The sequence below is a fragment of the Chroicocephalus ridibundus genome, chromosome 7, assembly GCF_963924245.1.
Source record: "Chroicocephalus ridibundus chromosome 7, bChrRid1.1, whole genome shotgun sequence".
NCBI lineage: Eukaryota > Metazoa > Chordata > Aves > Charadriiformes > Laridae > Chroicocephalus > Chroicocephalus ridibundus.
This window is the reverse complement of record NC_086290.1, coordinates 49,437,029-49,453,677: the sequence shown is the minus strand read 5'-3', so window position 1 is coordinate 49,453,677 and position 16,649 is coordinate 49,437,029. Positions and strand designations below refer to the sequence as shown.

Genomic DNA, 16,649 nt, shown 5'->3' with positions numbered 1-16,649 from the left:
TGTATACATATACATGACAGGGGAAAGTGGTGGCAATTCATTGGAACCTGTAAGATCTGGGCATGACACAGATGGTATGGAATAAGGGGTGGATAATGTCCTGGTTCCGGCGGGGACAGGGTTACTTCTCCCCAGGACACAGGTATTCCATGCCATGGGAGCCATGCCCACCCTGAGCTGCCAGGGGAGGGGGCAGGAAGTCGCCGCTTGGAGCGGGCTGGGGTGTCCTGGGTCCGGTCGGTGAGCAGCGGGGAGCGGTGGTTCCGTAATCGTGTTTGTATATTCCTCTATCCGTGTTATTGTTGTTTTCTTGTTCCCTTTGCTGTTCTGCTAAACTGCCTTTGTCTCAACCCAAGAGTCTTGCCTTTTTCTTCTGACTCTTCCAGTATTGGGAAGGCCCGAGTGAGCGGCACGTGGTTGTTTCCCTCTGAGGCTAAACCACGACACCCTCGCTTTAAAAATTCTCTGTCTACTTCTATGAAGCTGCCAATACCAATTTTTGTTTGTTCTGTATCGGTCTTGTACTCCGTTGCCTTTAAACATTTTTATTTCGTTCGCTGACCCTATGTTTTTAATTTTTTTCCTTTCTTTCCATAATCACCCTTGCTTTTAAAAGGTTCTTTCTGTCCACTTTTATCTCGTTCGCTGGGTATATTTTAAATTGTTTTATTATTTCATTAATGCAGAGACTTTTTAAAATTTTCTTTCTACATCTCCATCGCAGTTTGCTGTCTGTATTTCCTTTTGTTTCCCCAATCCCCGTCACTTCTTAATTTTTTTACTTTTATCCTGTTTGTCTTTATTGCTTATCTTTTCTTTTAGTCTTTCCTTACTGCCATCGCATTTAAAGTTTCCTTTCTACATCTGTTTTTGTTTGCTGTCCCTGTTTTGTAATATTTGTCTTTATTTACCCTACTGGCTACCACTTTTTAAACGTTCTTGCTATGCCTACTTACGTTCCCTTTGCTGTCATTTTAAAATTATTTATTGTCTTTCCTTAGTGCTGTTGCTTTTTAATTTTTCCTTCTACGTCTCCAATTTAGTTTGCCATTGTTATTTTGTAATTTCTTTCCTTGCTTCTTTAATCACAGATGCCCTTAAGATTTTCTGTCTACAGGTGGCCATCAGGTTCTTCATCATCTACAAAAGAGTCCACACACAACAGTGCGGTCAGTCAGCAACGCATCAGGCAACATGGACCGTTCCTCCAACAACCCGCGCCTCAGAAGGCTCTTGCCTTCTGCTCGCTTGCACCGTGCAAACTCCAAAGTCGGATGATGCAGCTGTGTGTGAGCTGTCACAGGCAGGACACATTAACAACCGCAAAACAACAGAAGAACTGCAAAGAATAAATGTATTTTTGTTACATCACCAACAGAGGAATTCCAAAAGCGGCACCCGGGCAAAGGCACACAGGCAACATCGTAGGCGCTGCAGAGCTCAGTTGATGCTAGCAGATTGCCAAGCACCCTCTTTTCACTGGTCTATCAGGGATTGACGCAGGTAGAGTTTACCGCTGTGCTTCGATCTTTCCCGTGGCAGAGCAGGGGTCTCAAGCGTGTTCCTTAGGGTGCTTCTGAGTCTACAACAGACCTCTCATAAGTCAACAGGTGTTGTACTTGTTAAGCACAGAAGACTGAACACCACTTAAGATACAAATGTTTTTCTATACCCCATCCTTAGAGTGACCTCTAAGTCACTTGAGCGTGTTTAGAACGTTCCTCACCAACATTCCCTTTTCACTGCCCCCCACAGGCTATCTTTGATTGTGGCATCTAAGAGACCGAGACACAGAAAATTACCATTGCACTTGCAAGTAATCACCAGCCCCGAGCATCTCCTCTCTTCGGGGTCGGGGTCGTCATTGTTGTCACTGGCGGAGTCGTTGTTGGTGTCTGTGTTGTCATTGTCGTCATTGTTGTCGACGTCAGGGACGTTGTCGTCGTCATTGTCGTCATCCACGTTGTTGTCATCGTCATCATAGAATCTTCATGGTTGGAAAGGACCTTTGAGATCATCGAGTTCAATCATACACACACAAAAAACCCCTACAATCTCTGCCCTGCAGCATGCCCTGCAGTGACAAATCTAGACGTTTCTTAAATATCTCTAGGGATGGTGGCTCAGCCACCTCCCTGGGCAGGCTGTTCCAGTGCCTGACCACTCTTTCAGTAAAGTAATTCTTCCTAATATCTAATCTAAACCTCCCCTGCTGCAGCTTCAGACCATTTCCTCTGGTCCTGTCGTTATTCGCTTGGGAGAAGAGGCCAACACCCACCTCTCTCCAACCTCCTTTCAGGGAGTTGTAGAGGGCAATGAGGTCTCCCCTCAGCCTCCTCCAAGCTAAACATGCCCAGCTCCCTCAGCCTCTCCTCATGTGACCTGGTCTCCAGACCCCTCACCAGCCAGGTAGCTCTCCTCTGGACACGCTCCAGCCCTTCAGTGTCCCTCTTGTACAGAGGGGCCCGGAACTGAACACAGCACTCGAGGTGAGGCCTCACCAGTGCCGAGTACAGAGGCACGATCCCTTCCCTACTCCTGCTGGCCACGCTGTTCCTGATACAAGCCAGAATGCTGTTGGCCTTCTTGGCCACCTGGGCACACTGCTGGCCCACGTTAAGCTGGCCGTCCACCAGCACCCCCAGGTCCTTTTCTGCTGGGCAGCTTTCCAGCCACTCTTCCCCAAGCCTGTAGCGTTGCTTGGGGTTGTTGTGACCGAAATGCAGGACCCGGCACTTGGCCTTATTAAACCTCAGACAATTGGGCCTTGGCCCATCGATCCAGCCTGTCCAGGTCCCTCTGTAGAGCCTTCCTACCCTCAAGCAGATCAACACTCCCACCTAGTTTGGTGTTGTCTGCGAACTTACTGAGGGTGCACTCAATCCCCTCATCCAGATCATTGATAAAGATACTAAACAAACCTGGCCCCAAAACTGAGCCCTGAGGGACACCACTGGTGACCGGCCGCCAAGAGGATTTCACCCCATTAATCACAACTCTCTGGGCACGGCCATCCAGCCAGTTTTTTACCCAATGAAGAGTACACTTGTCTATGCCATGATTTGCCAGCTTCTCCAGGAGAATGCTGTGGGGGACAGTGTCAAAGGCCTTACCAAAGTACAGACAGACAATGTCCACAGCCTTCCCTGCATCCAGAAGGCGGGTCACATGGTCTTAGAAAGAGATCAGGTTGGTTAAGCAGGACCTCCCTTTCCTAAACCCGTGCTGGCTGGCGCTGATCCCTCGGCTGCCCTGCACTTGCCATGAGAGCTCACTCAAGATGATCCTCTCCACGATCTTTCCTGGTACTGAGGTCAGTCTGACAGGCCTGTAGTTGCCCGCATCCTCCTTCCGACCCTTCTTGTAGATGGGCGTCACATTAGCCACCCTCCAGTCATCTGGTACCTCCCCTGGTGACCAGGATTGTTGATAAATGATGGAGAGAGGCTTGGTGAGCTCTCCCACTAGCTCCCTGAGTCTTCTTGGGTGAATCCCATCCGGCCCCATAGGTGTCTAGGTGCAGAAGCAGATCATTGACTACTTCCTCCTGGATTATGGGTGGGTTGTTCTGCTCTCCATCCTTATCTTCCAGCTCAGGAGGCCGAACACCCTGGGGATAGCTGGTCTGACTATTGGAGACGGAGGCAAAGAAGGCATTAAGTATCTCAGCCTTCTCCTCGTCCTTGGTTGCAACTTCCCCCACCCCGCATCCAGTAAGGGATGGAGATTCTCCCTGGCTCTCTTTTTGTTGATGTATTTATAAAAACTTTTTCTGTTGTCCTTTATGTTAGTGGCCAAGTGAGCGCCATCTGGGCTTTTGCCTTCCTAATTTTCTCTTTGTATAACCTAACAAGATCTCTGTACTCCTCCTGAGTTGCCTGTCCCTTCTTCCAAAGGTGGTAAACCCTCCTTTTATTCCGAAGTCCCATCAGAAGTTCCTTGTTCATCCAGGCTGGCCATTTTCCCCACCTTTTAATCTTGCGACACCTGGGGGCAGCCTGCTCCTGGGCCTTTAAGATTTCCTTCTTGAAGGGTGTCTAGCCTTCCTGGACCCCTTTGCCCTTCAGGACTATCTCCTAAGGGACTCTCTTAACCAGTGTTCTGAACAGGCCAAAGTCCGCCCTCCGGAAGCCCAAGGTGGAGGTTTTGCTAACCCCCCTCCTTGCATCACTACGAATTGAAAACTTGATCCTTTCATGATCACTGAACCCAAGACGGCCTCTGACCACCACATCTCCCACTAGTCCTTCTCTGTTTGTGAACAGTAGGTCTAGCGAGGCACCTCCCCTGGTAGGCTCACCTAACAGTTGTGTCAGGAAGTTGTCTTTCATGCACTCAAGGAACCTCCTAGCCTGCCCGCTCTCTGCTGTGTTATATTTCCAGCAGATACCCGGCAGGTTGAAGTCCCCAACCAGAACAAGGGCTGGCGATTGCGAGACTTCAGCCAGCCGCTTATAGAATACTTCGTCTGTCTCCTCATCCTGATTGGGTGGTCTATAGCATACTCCCAACACAAAATCTCCCTGTTTGCCTTCCCCTTCATCCTTACCCATAAACACACAACTTTACCATTACTAGCTCTATAGAATCTGGCTCTATACAATCAAAACACTCCCTAATGTACAGAGCCACACCCCAGCCTCTCCTTCCTTGCCTATCCCTTCTGAAGAGCTTATAGCCATTCATCGCAGCATTCCAGTCATGACAGTCATCCCACTACATTTCCATGATGGCAACTACATCATAGCTGTCCTGCCACACAACGGCTTCCAGCTCATCCCGTTTGTTGCCCATGCTACGTGCATTCGTGTAGATGTACTTGAGCTGGGCTACCTATTTCACCCCCATCCTTGGCCCTTTATCCCTAGGCTCATTACTAGTGGGCCTGGTTTTATCCCCTTCCCCCTTTGATTCTAGTTTAAAGCCCTGTCTGTGAGCCTTGCTAACTCTTGGCCTACCCTTTTCCCCTTTCGGGAGAGGGTTTTCCCATTCTTAGCGAGCAGGCCCGGTGTCGGAATGTATCTGAGAGAAAATGGCCACGTGAGCCAGCCTCCCTACTATGAGAGATTAGATTAAAAGCAAAACAGGTGGTAGAAGATGGAATTACTACACGGGAAAAACGGGAACTGAGAAGGTAGAAAACATGTTGTGCTAATGACTAAGCAATTTACTATGCGAATTCTTGTAACCAATCTGATGTGTGAATGAACTGCATGGACAGCGCGTGGACAGTGTAACTAGCTAATCAGGAATAAGCGAGTCGTGTGTACAGCTACAACACAGGGTATAAAAGATGATGATCTGTGCTTAATAAACAGCTTCTGTTGATTCATATTGGATCGTCTGGAGTCCAGTTATTTCTCCTCAGCCTGGTGTCCTGTAGATCAAACTGTGATCATAGAAACCAAAGCCCTGCTGGTAGCACCAGTTTTGGAGCCAGGTATTGATCTATCTGATTTTCTCGTTAACCCAGTCGTCAGTCCCCAAAACTGAAGAGACAGAGGAGAACACAATTTGTGCTCCCAAATCCCTGACAAGCCGTCCCAAGGCCCCGAAATCTTTCTTCATTGCCCTCAGACTTCTCTCCAGCTCATCACTGTCTGCCTGTAAGATCAAAAGACTGTAATAATCTGAGGGCCGTATCAGGCCAGGAAGCTTCCCGGTTATATCCCTAACACAGGCCCCGGGGAGGCAGCAGACCTCCTTGTGGGAAGGGTCTGGCCTTGTCATTGTCGTTCACGGCATCGTCGTTGTTGTCGTTCGCGTCATCGTTTTTCACGTCATCGTTGCCATGGTTGTTGTTGTTGTCGTCGTCATCATCATTGTTGTTGTCGTTGTCGTTGTCATTGTTGTTGTCGTCGACGTTCGCGTTGTCATTGTCATTATCATTGTTGCCATTGTCATCGTCGTCATCATTGTTGTTCGTGTTGTTGTCGTTCGTGTTGTCATCGTTGTTGTCGTTCATGTTGTCGTTGTCGTTGCTGTCGTAGTTCATGTAGTTGTCGTCGTCGTCATCGTCGTCGTCATTGTTCACATCATCTTCGTCCACATCGTCATTGTTCGTGTCATCATAGTCATCGTTGTTGTCATCATTGTCATCCAGGTCGTCATTGTCTTCGTTGTCGTTGTCATCCGCATCATTGTTGTCTGTGTCGTCATCATCATTGTCCGTGTCGTTGTCTGTGTCGTCATCGTTGTCATCCGTGTCGTCATCCGTGTTGTCGTACGTCCCATCCTGCCCCCCCTGCCCAATGCCCCTGCCGGGACGTGCCCCCCTGACCCCCCCCACCCGTGGTGCTGGGGTGTGTGGGGGGGGGCCACACCCCCCCGGAGGGTGCTGGGGTGGGGGGACACAAGGAATGACCCCCCCCCGGAGGGTGCCGGGAGGAACATACAAGGTGTGACACATGCCCCCCCCGCGGGGGTGGGGCCAGCGCAATCGGGACCGCACGCCCCCCAGCTGGGGGGGGCGGGACCCTCCCCGGACACAGCTGTGTCCCATCCCGGGCCTGGGCACGGCCCCCCTCCCCCCCCCCCGCGGCCTCTTAAACCCCCGGGGGGTGCTGCTCGGGAGTGTTGGGTGGTGTCTGCGAGCAACTGAGGGTCAGCTGTGGCTTACTGGGGGCTGCTGGGAGCTACTGGGGGCCGCTGGAGGTGAGTGGGAGCTACCGGGTGCCAGCTGGGGGCTCCGGGCTCCTGGAAGTCTACTGGGAGCTGGCTGCTGCTTACCGGGAGCTGCTGGGTGTCTACTGGGAGCAATGGGCGGGGGGGGCTCACTGCTGCTTACCGGGAGCTGCTGGGGGCTTGCTGGGAGCACTGGGGACTAACGATTGCCTGCTAGGAGCTACTGGGGGCTTGCTGGTGTCAACTGGGAGTAACTGGGAGCTTGCTGCTGCCTACTGGGAGCAGTGGGGGGGCTAGCTGTTGCCTGTTGGGAGCTACTGGGAGCTGTTAGGAGCTACTGACTGGGAGGATGCTGCTGCCTACTGGGAGTTGACTGGGAGTAACTGGGAGCCTTCTGCTGCCACCTGGGTGCCTACTAGGAGCAATGAGGGGGCTTGCTGGTGCCTGCTAGGAACTCCTGAGGGCTTGCTGGTGCCTACTGGGAGAGACTGGGTGCTGACCGGGAGCTACTGGGACTGCTCCCCCCTCCCTCCCGCTTCCGGTGCCGACAGGCTAAGGAATGGGTGGGGGGTGGAGTGACCGGGGGGGCCCCTTCCCTTGTTCCCCGCGGATGGGGCTGTGCCTGGGGGTGGGGTGGGACCTGGATTAGGCCCCCCCAGTGCTGTCCTGTAAGGTGGGTGGGGTGGGGGGGTGTTGGCTTTGTCCTGGGGTTGCGGGGGTGGTCCTGGGTGCCCCCCTGAGTGCTGTGTCTTTATTCCAGGCTGGAAGGTTGGTTTCGGGGGCTCTGCTGGAGGATGCAGCGATGGAGTGGGGTGAGATGGAGGGGGGAATCCTCCAGCGATGGAGTGGGGTGAGATGGGGGGGTGGGGTAGGGTAAGGGAGGTATGGCTGCCCCTGCCCCTCCCCCGGGCTGTGCTGGGGGGCTCTGCCCTTCCTGGGGAGGAGGGAATTATGTTCTTTCATCTCTTATCCCCCTGCCAGGCCCCGATGCAGCCGCCAGGATGGAGCTGAGCCCTGGAGCATGGGGAGAGGTGGGTCGGGACCGCCAGAGCCCCTTTTAGGGTGGGGGGTGGCCTTCCCACCCCTCCCGGGGGGGCCTGGGTGCCGCTCCCTGGGTCCCCCCTGGAGGCCCACCCAACCTTGGCTGGGCGAAGCGCCGCGTTTGAACCCAGGGCTGTGGGGAATACTCTTGGTGTGAGCCCCTATGGAGTACTTACTAAAATGATCAGAAATACAGAATTGTTCATGCATTAAGGAAAGGTATGAAATCAGAAAGCTTCTCAGGTTGAATGCAGCTGCAGCTGGGATGCGAAGAATCTGCGATTCCCCGTACAACGTTGCTTGCAAAGCAACGTGGGGGGCAAAGTGGAACGGAGGGTCCACGGTCTCTCCCTGTGAAAGTCCCACAGATATGGGAACGGGGTGGTCCTACGGAACTGATAAGCTGCACGCTTGCTACCCTGAGCCAACAGTCTGTTGAATTTTGAGGAAATGCTGTCCTTTGTGCGAACTGTGCTCATGAAGATGTCATTATAATGCCAAAACACACCTCCATGCCAAAGGCTACCCGCCTCCAAGGTGCGACCGCTCCTCCTGGAGTCTGCGGCCTGAATTTTTTGTAAACTCTACCTTTAAATGGGAGGTGAGAGAATGTGATGCTGGTCACGATGAAGGTATTTATGACTAGAGTCACTCAAACTTCGCCTTGAAGGCAAAAAATACTATAAAAATAGCGCAAGAAAAGGGGGGCTATCAGGGAAGACACCCTCGGGAACAAGCGAGGGAGGACTCCAGGACAGACGGCCTTTGACTTCTGGGATCAGCGGTCAGGCCGAGCCTTTCTTCCTCCGCCAGGGATGCCTTTGGGTAAGACTTGGACTATAGCAACTGCTCCCTCGGGAAACCTAGAAATCTGTGGAGACTCTTCCCTGCATTTGTAGCCAGGCTGTATTGTTTATAACTGTGTTGTGTGTTTTGTGTAATTAACGAGGCTTTTATTTGCATGTGCTTTGCAGACAGCATATTTATCGCTGGCAACCATAAGACCCTGTGTATCTGTTGCTTAAATGAATAGCACTGTGTAAGTAGGTGGTTGTTTTGGTTTCTCATTGAACGCAGCCAAAGAGAGCGGCCGTGCCAGTTCAGGAGCACGACTGGGCTGAAGGTGCAGTGCACTATCAGTGCCTCCAAATGGTGACAGGTGAGTGTATTAAATGTGACTGGACTGACCGGGGCGAATTGGGCATCGCTCAGAACGTAAACCCAGCCGCACCTAGCCTCCCACGTGGGTGAGGAGCGTTAGAACGCAAGGGGGTTTATGTTCTGCCAAAAGTACTTAGCCTCTTGAGGCATTGGGCATAGCTCAGAATGTAAACCCAGCCGCACCTAGCCTCCCACGTGGGTGAGGAGCGTTAGAACGCAAGGGGGTTTATGTTCTGCCCAAACTGTTTTGGCCCTTAAGGCAACAGGCCCCTGTGCCTGGGGCGAGGGGGTCTCCAGGGCGTTTGCCCCCCACCACACTGGGTGCAGGGAGACTCCAGGCACCCAGCGAGGTGTGGGGGGACACTTTTTATTTTCCGGGTGTTTGTGCTGGAGCAGCGGCAGCGGGTGTGTGGGGTGCAGTCCTGGCCCCCCCACCCCAGGATGGGGATGTCGGCCAGTGAGGTGAGCTGGAGGGGGTCTTGGTGGCGGGGCTGGTGCTGTGGTGGCTGTCCCGGAACTGGATGTGCAGTTCTGTGATGGGGGATGTTGGGGATCCACTTGATGAGGAAGGGGGTGGGCTGATGACACAGAGAGGATTAAGTATTCCCTGGGGTGTGTTATTTTCTGGTGAGGTGTGCTTGGGAAAGGGGCCTTGTGGTGCCCCTACTCCCTTTCCAGCCAGCTTTGGGGGGGGGGGGGTGTGTGTCTGTGATAGTGGTGTGGGGGTCCATGCTGGTTTTTTTTGGTGTTGATGAAGTGAGTGAGGGAGTATTAGCCTGTGGAGAGTGTTTGGGTGTGGTGGTGGTTGCTGCCCTTGGCTGGATGGGGGAGGGCCCCTCCAGGCCCATGTTGGCCTTGGGGGTTGTTTTGGGTGGGGGCTGGAGAAGCTGTGGGAGGCTATCTCAAGTGTTTGAGATTTTTTTTTTGGGTGGGAGGGTGGGCACCAACATCGAGCTGTGGCTGTGTGTGTGTGGGATGGTGGTGACCCCTGGGGGGGGTGTGGAACCCACCCCTGGGGTGGGAGGGACCCTAGGGTGGGACCCTCCCCTGGGTGGGGGTAGGAAGGGAGGCCCCTTTGGGCTTCAGGGCCCCCCTGGGTGGGGGTAGGAAGGGAGGCCCCTTTGGGCTTCAGGGCCCCCCTGGGTGGGGGTAGGAAGGGAGGCCCCTTTGGGCTTCAGGGCCCCCCTGGGTGGGGGTAGGAAGGGAGGCCCCTTTGGGCTTCAGGGCCCCCCTGGGTGGGGGTAGGAAGGGAGGCCCCTTTGGGCTTCAGGGCCCCCCTGGGTGGGGGTAGGAAGGGAGGCCCCTTTGGGCTTCAGGGCCCCCCTGGGTGGGGGTAGGAAGGGAGGCCCCTTTGGGCTTCAGGGCCCCCCTGGGTGGGGGTAGGAAGGGAGGCCCCTTTGGGCTTCAGGGCCCCCCTGGGTGGGGGTAGGAAGAAGGGGGGGATCCCAGTTAGGGAGCAAGAATGCAGCACTTAAAAGAATTTCTGGGGGGGGTCTTGGCCTCCCCCCTTCCCCATCCCAGGCAGGGAGGAAGAATGCAGCTCCACTTCCACCTTGGGGCACCTGAAGAGCATGTAGGAGCCATCCTGGTTCTGCACCAAGGTGTGGGTGATCTCCAGTGGCAGGTGAGGATTAATAGAGAATAAATTGAATCTCAACTGGTGCCAGGCTGGGGAGGGCTGTTTTGGCTTGTGCTGCTGGTCAGCTTGGGGGGGTGTGGGGGCACAGGGGGGGCTGGTGCCGGTGGTCCCAAGGCCTCACTGCTGCAGAGACGGTGACTTGTGCTCCTGCAGCGCTGCCAGGATGGATTTAACTGTGCTGATAGCCCCGAGTGGGTGCTTAAGTCTGGTTTTACAACCCACGCTCGTATAGGAAAGAGAAGGTAAAGCAGTGAGGACACTCGCCAGCACTGGGGGCTGCGACCTTCCCCTTGGGGGGGAAGCATTTCAATCAGACCTGGGGCCTGGGGGGGGCGGACAGGATGGGGAATAAAGTCTCTCAGCTTTAAGCTTGGCTGGGTTTATTCCTGCAGCCCTGGCTTGTGCTGTTTTTGTGCTCTGCCAAATGCTGAGAAGGGGTGCCCAGAGTCAGGCGTGAGCCTAGGGGCAGGCAGGAGCGCTGTCAGTGGGGGCTGTGCATCCCACTTAGCTCCTCTCCCCTGCCCTGGGGCTCGCTCGCGCAGCTGCGCTCTTTTCCCCTCAGCTGCAGTGAGGGGAAAAGCTGCTGGAAACCAGCGGGAGGGAGGGATCTCTTTCTGGGTGCTGCTGTTGGGATTTTCCTCCTGAACCTGCAGGTGAAGGGGTTCCTCACATGCAAAGCGTGTTGGTGTCTCCCCTGCGGTGGAGTTGGGCAGACTCTTCTTTGCGCTCCCGCTGGAGCTCCGCTGCTGCAGTGTGTCGAAGAAAACCCAAGGGATGCGGAACACCAGCAGCTCCGGCTTGCCTGGAGGAGCAGGAAAAACAAGATGTGGGGTGAGGGAGAGGTGGGGTGCTGGGGCTGGGTTGTTCAAGCACACCGCCATCCTGCTCAAGTTGTGAGCGTCTTTTCTGCTACAGCCTCCAGCAGCTGTCTCGAGGAGCACATTTTATTGCCTTTACAGTAAAATAAATACATTTATGTCTAATAGAGACATTCCAAACCTGCCTGCGTCTGTTCCTGTGCAGCCTCCTCTGGGTCACCCTGCTCTGGCAGGGGGTTTGGACTAGATGATCTCCAGAGGTCCCTCCTAACCCCTGCCAGTCTGGGATTCTGTGAGTGTGCCCCTTCAGGCTTATGGTCACTCATTGCTGATGTTGTGTGGTGGCAATATAATGGTCTTTAAGAGCCACAGAATCATTTAGGTTGGAAGAGACTCTTAAGATCATTGACTCCCGAGCATGAACTGAGCACACCAGAGTGCAACTCACAGCTGACGCTGCCGGCAGCTTGCTGGAACCTAGTGTGCTTGCCTGCTCCCCCCATGAACATCTTGCAGGGTGGAGAGGAGGGTGGGTCTCTTTGTCTTAGGTGAGAGACTTACAGCACTCTTAAGTTGCTTTGAAAGAGCTGCTTCCCTTCTGGCATTGTTTTGGGTCCCTCTCTTCAGGGGAGCACCTGCACAGCTCTCCCAGCAGCCCAGAGACTTACGAAGTCCATCCCCAGTAAGGATTTTTACAGACCTAGCTCAAGCTGCTGGCTCAGAAGTGGAGTAGTGCAGGTGACAGGTACCACAGACACAAGCCATCGCCCGGGGCCGTATGTGCACAGAGAACGCTCAGTCCCTGCCCTTTGGGGCACGTAGGGGGCCAGGGAGGAGGACAGAAGGGGGCCAGGGAGGAGGACAGAGCACTCCCCACAGCCCACAGAGCGGTCCCCCCAGCAATTCTGAGTCAGGCAGCTCACCTGACTTTGTCTAACCTCTCTGCCTGGCCCCAGGGAGCTTGAATTCAAGCATCAATCACCTCTCAGGGAATTTCTCCCTTCCCTGGGATAAGCCCCAGCACTGGGCTGCTGCTGAGCAGCGAGTCCATGTTCAGGAAATAAATCACAGCAGATAGAAGCTTCCCAGGGCAAAATATTTGCTCCAAACTGGGCAAAAACACTTCCCTCCCTGCTAACAGTTATTTAATGTTGCTAAGAGCTTAATGACTGAGATGATAGTGGGCAGAGGGGAACAGAGTGGTGCACAGAGGCCCTCCCCAGCTGGTCCCCACAGCCTTACCCTCAAACTGGTCATGCGTGGTTTGATGGATGCATCGGGTGACTGGGTGATGCTGGCCAGCCAGTCCTGGAAGGAGAGGGTCACCTGCCACTCATCCAGCAGCTGATTACAGCCTGCAAGAGAAAGGGCAGGAAAATCAGAATTAGAATTAGAATCTGCACCCGAGTGAAGCACCAAGCCAGATGGGCAGGAGAAATAACTCAGGAATAACAATAGCCAGTCACTTGCCTCCCTGTTACCCTTCTCTCCCATAATCCTGACCACTATCTAGAAACTTACTTAGGATAACCCAAACCCAAGGCCTTCAAGCCTTAAACAAGAGTTAAAGCCTCTCAGTTTCTCCTAAGACCCACAGGATAATAACCTGCATCTTCAGAATCCAGCCTAGCCCCTTTCATTAAGTCTTTCCTAGCCTGATGAGCCCAGATGCCCTTGAATTCTAGGGAAGAGCCAGATACCTAAACCAGCAGGCTTCTGTCTACCATACCCTGGTACACTCTTGGCATACGCCAATGAGCTTGCAGCTCAACAGGAATTGCCGCCACGTCCAGCTCCGGTCCAGTATTTCCCATTCTACCTGCGTGAGTTCCGCCAGCAGCGCAAGCCACAGCTGCCTGTGTTAAACTGAGCTCCGAAAGGCAGCAGGACATCAAACACAACCCTGTCCATCAGCTTGATGGATGAGACACTGCTGCCTTGGGCACCTCGCTCCCAGGGCCAGGAAATGCAGCACTGCTTTAATCCGCTTCCGAAACCCCCTCTGCTCCCAGCGCCACCGTACAGTTACACCCCAGAGCTGCCTCCACAGCCCCAATCCCCGGGAGTGGGACCCAACACCTCCTCACCCCCCGTCCAGAGCACTGAAACCCCCCGGGGCACACGTGGGCATCTGCGGGAGCAACACTACCTCAGGGAAAGAGAAGAGATCTGTACCCCTTTCTAGGCCAAAACTAAAGCTGAGAGGAACAAAAGCGCTAAACTGAAGCTCCTACCCAGGCCCAGACCACAACGAGCAACGAGAGCAGCCTTCCCTGAAGGGCTCCGAGTCGCTTTTCAGGTTTTCAAGGCATTGGGCTGACCCTTCCCTCTCCGAACATCACGTAAGAACACACACAAACACACAGCCATCTGCTCAGAGACAAGGTATTACACTGGTGCTCACAACCAACTCCCTGGGGTGACCCCAGCTCCCATCTCCACCGCTGGCACGCTCCCTGCACCAGACTGTGCTTCCAAGCAAGGATTTGCCACTAGAAACCGCAGCAGCTCTGGCCACAAGTTCCCTCCAGCAGCTCTGGCCATTAAGAGATGTTGCAAACACCGGAAGTGGCAAAAAAATAATGGAAACCAGCTCACAACTGTGTCTGACCCAATTCACCTACTCATTTCACCCAGGAAAGCACTTCATGGCATTAGGAGATACTAACACACCTGCCCACTCACAACAGCACCGGCCCTACCAAAAGCCAACTTTTTTAAGCTTGCCGTGCCAAAAATCCACCAAAGAGCCACCCTGGGAGGACACTGGCATCGTCCTTCTCTAACAACCACCATGTCTATGGCCAACCAGAGCCATGCCGACACCCCGAGCCACACCAGACACACAGCTACCAGTAACACCAAGCTGCCCGAGCCCGATTTTCACCTCCTAGAGCCAGCGATGGACGATGAGGGCTCGGCTGTCCCCTCCGCAGCAGTCACGGCGGCACAAACCAAATGCCTGCGAGCGTCCACCCGGTCCCCGAGCATCCCGAGGCACATGGCCGGGGCTTACCTTGTCTCTTCAGAGAGGAGGTGATGGCCAGCTTCTTCAGGCTGCTTCTGCTGGCATTGCTGTGAGCTGGGTCTTGCGCCAGGAGGGGGCTGGCCGCCTGCGCCCCTGAGGAATTGGTTCAAAGAGCATCAGTGCACGAGTCCCGGGGATCCCTGGGCACACCATGCGGGATGGGATGGAGAAATCCCCTCTCTCCTCAGAGCAGGCTGTCACCACAGCTCTTAACATCACTAACGATTATCAAAAGAACCACTGGACTCAGGGCAGGAGTGTGCCCACCACCCAGAGACGCTCCAAAAGCTCCCGCCGGCACCGGACACGAGTCCAGCAGGTCACGGCGTGGCTGCCCCTCCTGCTGGACAATGGCTTTCAGCTTCGGCCCGCATCCCTCCCGTCCTGCAGAGCCTCCCGCAGACACTCACCCGGCGTGACGTCCTTTTTCCTCTTCTTGGCCTTGGCAGCAGCCACCTCCCCAGCCTGCCCTGTGGATTCGGGGCTGCCCACCAGCTGCAGGACCACGAGCCCTTTCAGCCCTAGGAGAAACAAGACTCCATCCTTAAAAGCATCTCAACCACGTGCAGCAGCACTGCAGGGATGCGGGGTCTCATGTCCCCTGCCCCACACTGGCACTTCACCTCCGAGACCTCCCAGCACACCCCAGACATCCTCAGAAAACCCCCAAAGCCCTCCTGGCCCCCCAGGCACACTTCTTGGGGGGAACATTGAGGTGAGCAGTGACTTTAATTCACTCACATCGCTCAGGGCACTCTCCTCAGGGTGGATTTTCACCTTTGGGTGCCTAAAAACAGGGTGGTATTATCCAGGCGCACCTATCGGGGTGCATAACCCCCTGGGGGTCTGAACCCCAGAGGTTGCTGCCATGGGAGGGGGGTTCACAATGAGCTGGGCTCCCCCCAGCGCTGCTCTGGCCCAAGGGAAGAGAACACCTGGCTCCCCACCCAGAAGAGGAACCCAACTCACTCCAAGTACCCATCGCAGCAAAACCCATCGGGATCTGCCCCCCACAGCTCCCAGGGGAGCGCAGGGAGCACCCCACTCTGCTCCCACACACCAGGAGGGAGCTGCAACACAGGAAGCTCTGTCCTTGCAGAGGGAGGGGACAGGAAATTAAACCCCAGCTAACGAAGCACTGATGGGGAACAGATGCAATGGCAGCCCCGGCAAAATGAGGCAGCTGCCTCATCATGAGCAGGAGGGAACAGAGTGGGTGTCATCAGCCCCACACATGTCTTCCCCCACCAAAAATCCTCTGCTGTAGGTCGCTTCCCCCACCTACCACCGGCGTTGTAGGCGAGGAATTCGGCAAACCCCTGTGCCAGGCTCTCATCGCTGGTGAGGGCGTGGAGGCAGGCGAAGACATGAATGCAGTGCAGTGACAGCGGTTACTTCTTGGCCGGGCCGCCCTTGCCAGGCTTTGGAGCCTGGCAGGAGCAGGAGAACCTCTGGTCCATCAGCGTCTTGGCGTTCATCTTCTGGGTGAAGGAGGCGTGCAGGTAGCTGAGGCTGTGCTTCCGGCTGGCCTTGCGCTTCACCACCAGGATGTTCTTGGTGATGCGTTGCACCAGCGGCCCCGTGGGCGCGGTCGCCAGCTGCCAGATGGTTTGTTTAGTTTCGGGCGAAGCATGCATGGAGTTGAGCACCAAGCTTTTCAAGGCAAGCAGGGTAGCCTCCATCTGGCAGTTCAGGGCCAGTTTGATGTGCTAGCACTGGTTTTCCACCACCCCTTATGCGGCCGCTTTCAGACAGGATGGCAGGTAGCAGCGGCTGGAGCTGAGCTGCGTGATGATGGTCCATCCATCGTCTGGATGGCCGTCTCTGAGACCCCCAGCTCCACAAAGCACCGGTAATCCAGTCCCCAGTCCCTCTGATGCACTGAATAAACCTGTAAGTCGGAGGCGGTGATGATCTTGACAGCATCGACGCCGGGCTGCTTGCGGGTGCCATAGCGGAAGATGGTGCCGCAGGTCTTGTTCTTGCAGATGAGGCCTCGGGTGCCATTGTAAGTGCCACAGCGGGGACATTTCCGGATGCCCCGCAGTGTGGCCTTCCCCAGGTTGGACAGGAAGGAGGGGTCTTTGGTCCTCACTGATGACGGCTCCATCCTCCAGGAAACCTGGAAGGGCAGAGAGCAGGGGGGGTGAGTTAACAGCCCGGGGAGGGACAGTGGGGATGCAGTGCTCGGCTGGTGACATCCACGGGTCCCTCTGCAGGTGGCGGTGGCCGTCCTCAGTCCCCAGCAGTGACAGAGACAGAGGGGACAAAGAGAGAGAGGGGGAAGCAACTGGCTGAAAGGACATGGGATGTAAATAAAGCTGGGTGGCCTGCTGCC

The 16,649-nt window shown here is 54.9% G+C and overlaps 1 pseudogene; it reads right to left on the bottom strand.

Annotated features, from left to right (window-relative positions):
* Positions 1-1,111: 1,111 nt before the first annotated feature.
* Positions 1,112-16,421, bottom strand: LOC134518400 (uncharacterized protein C2orf42-like; annotated as a pseudogene).
* Between the last annotated feature and the right edge of the window lie 228 nt (positions 16,422-16,649).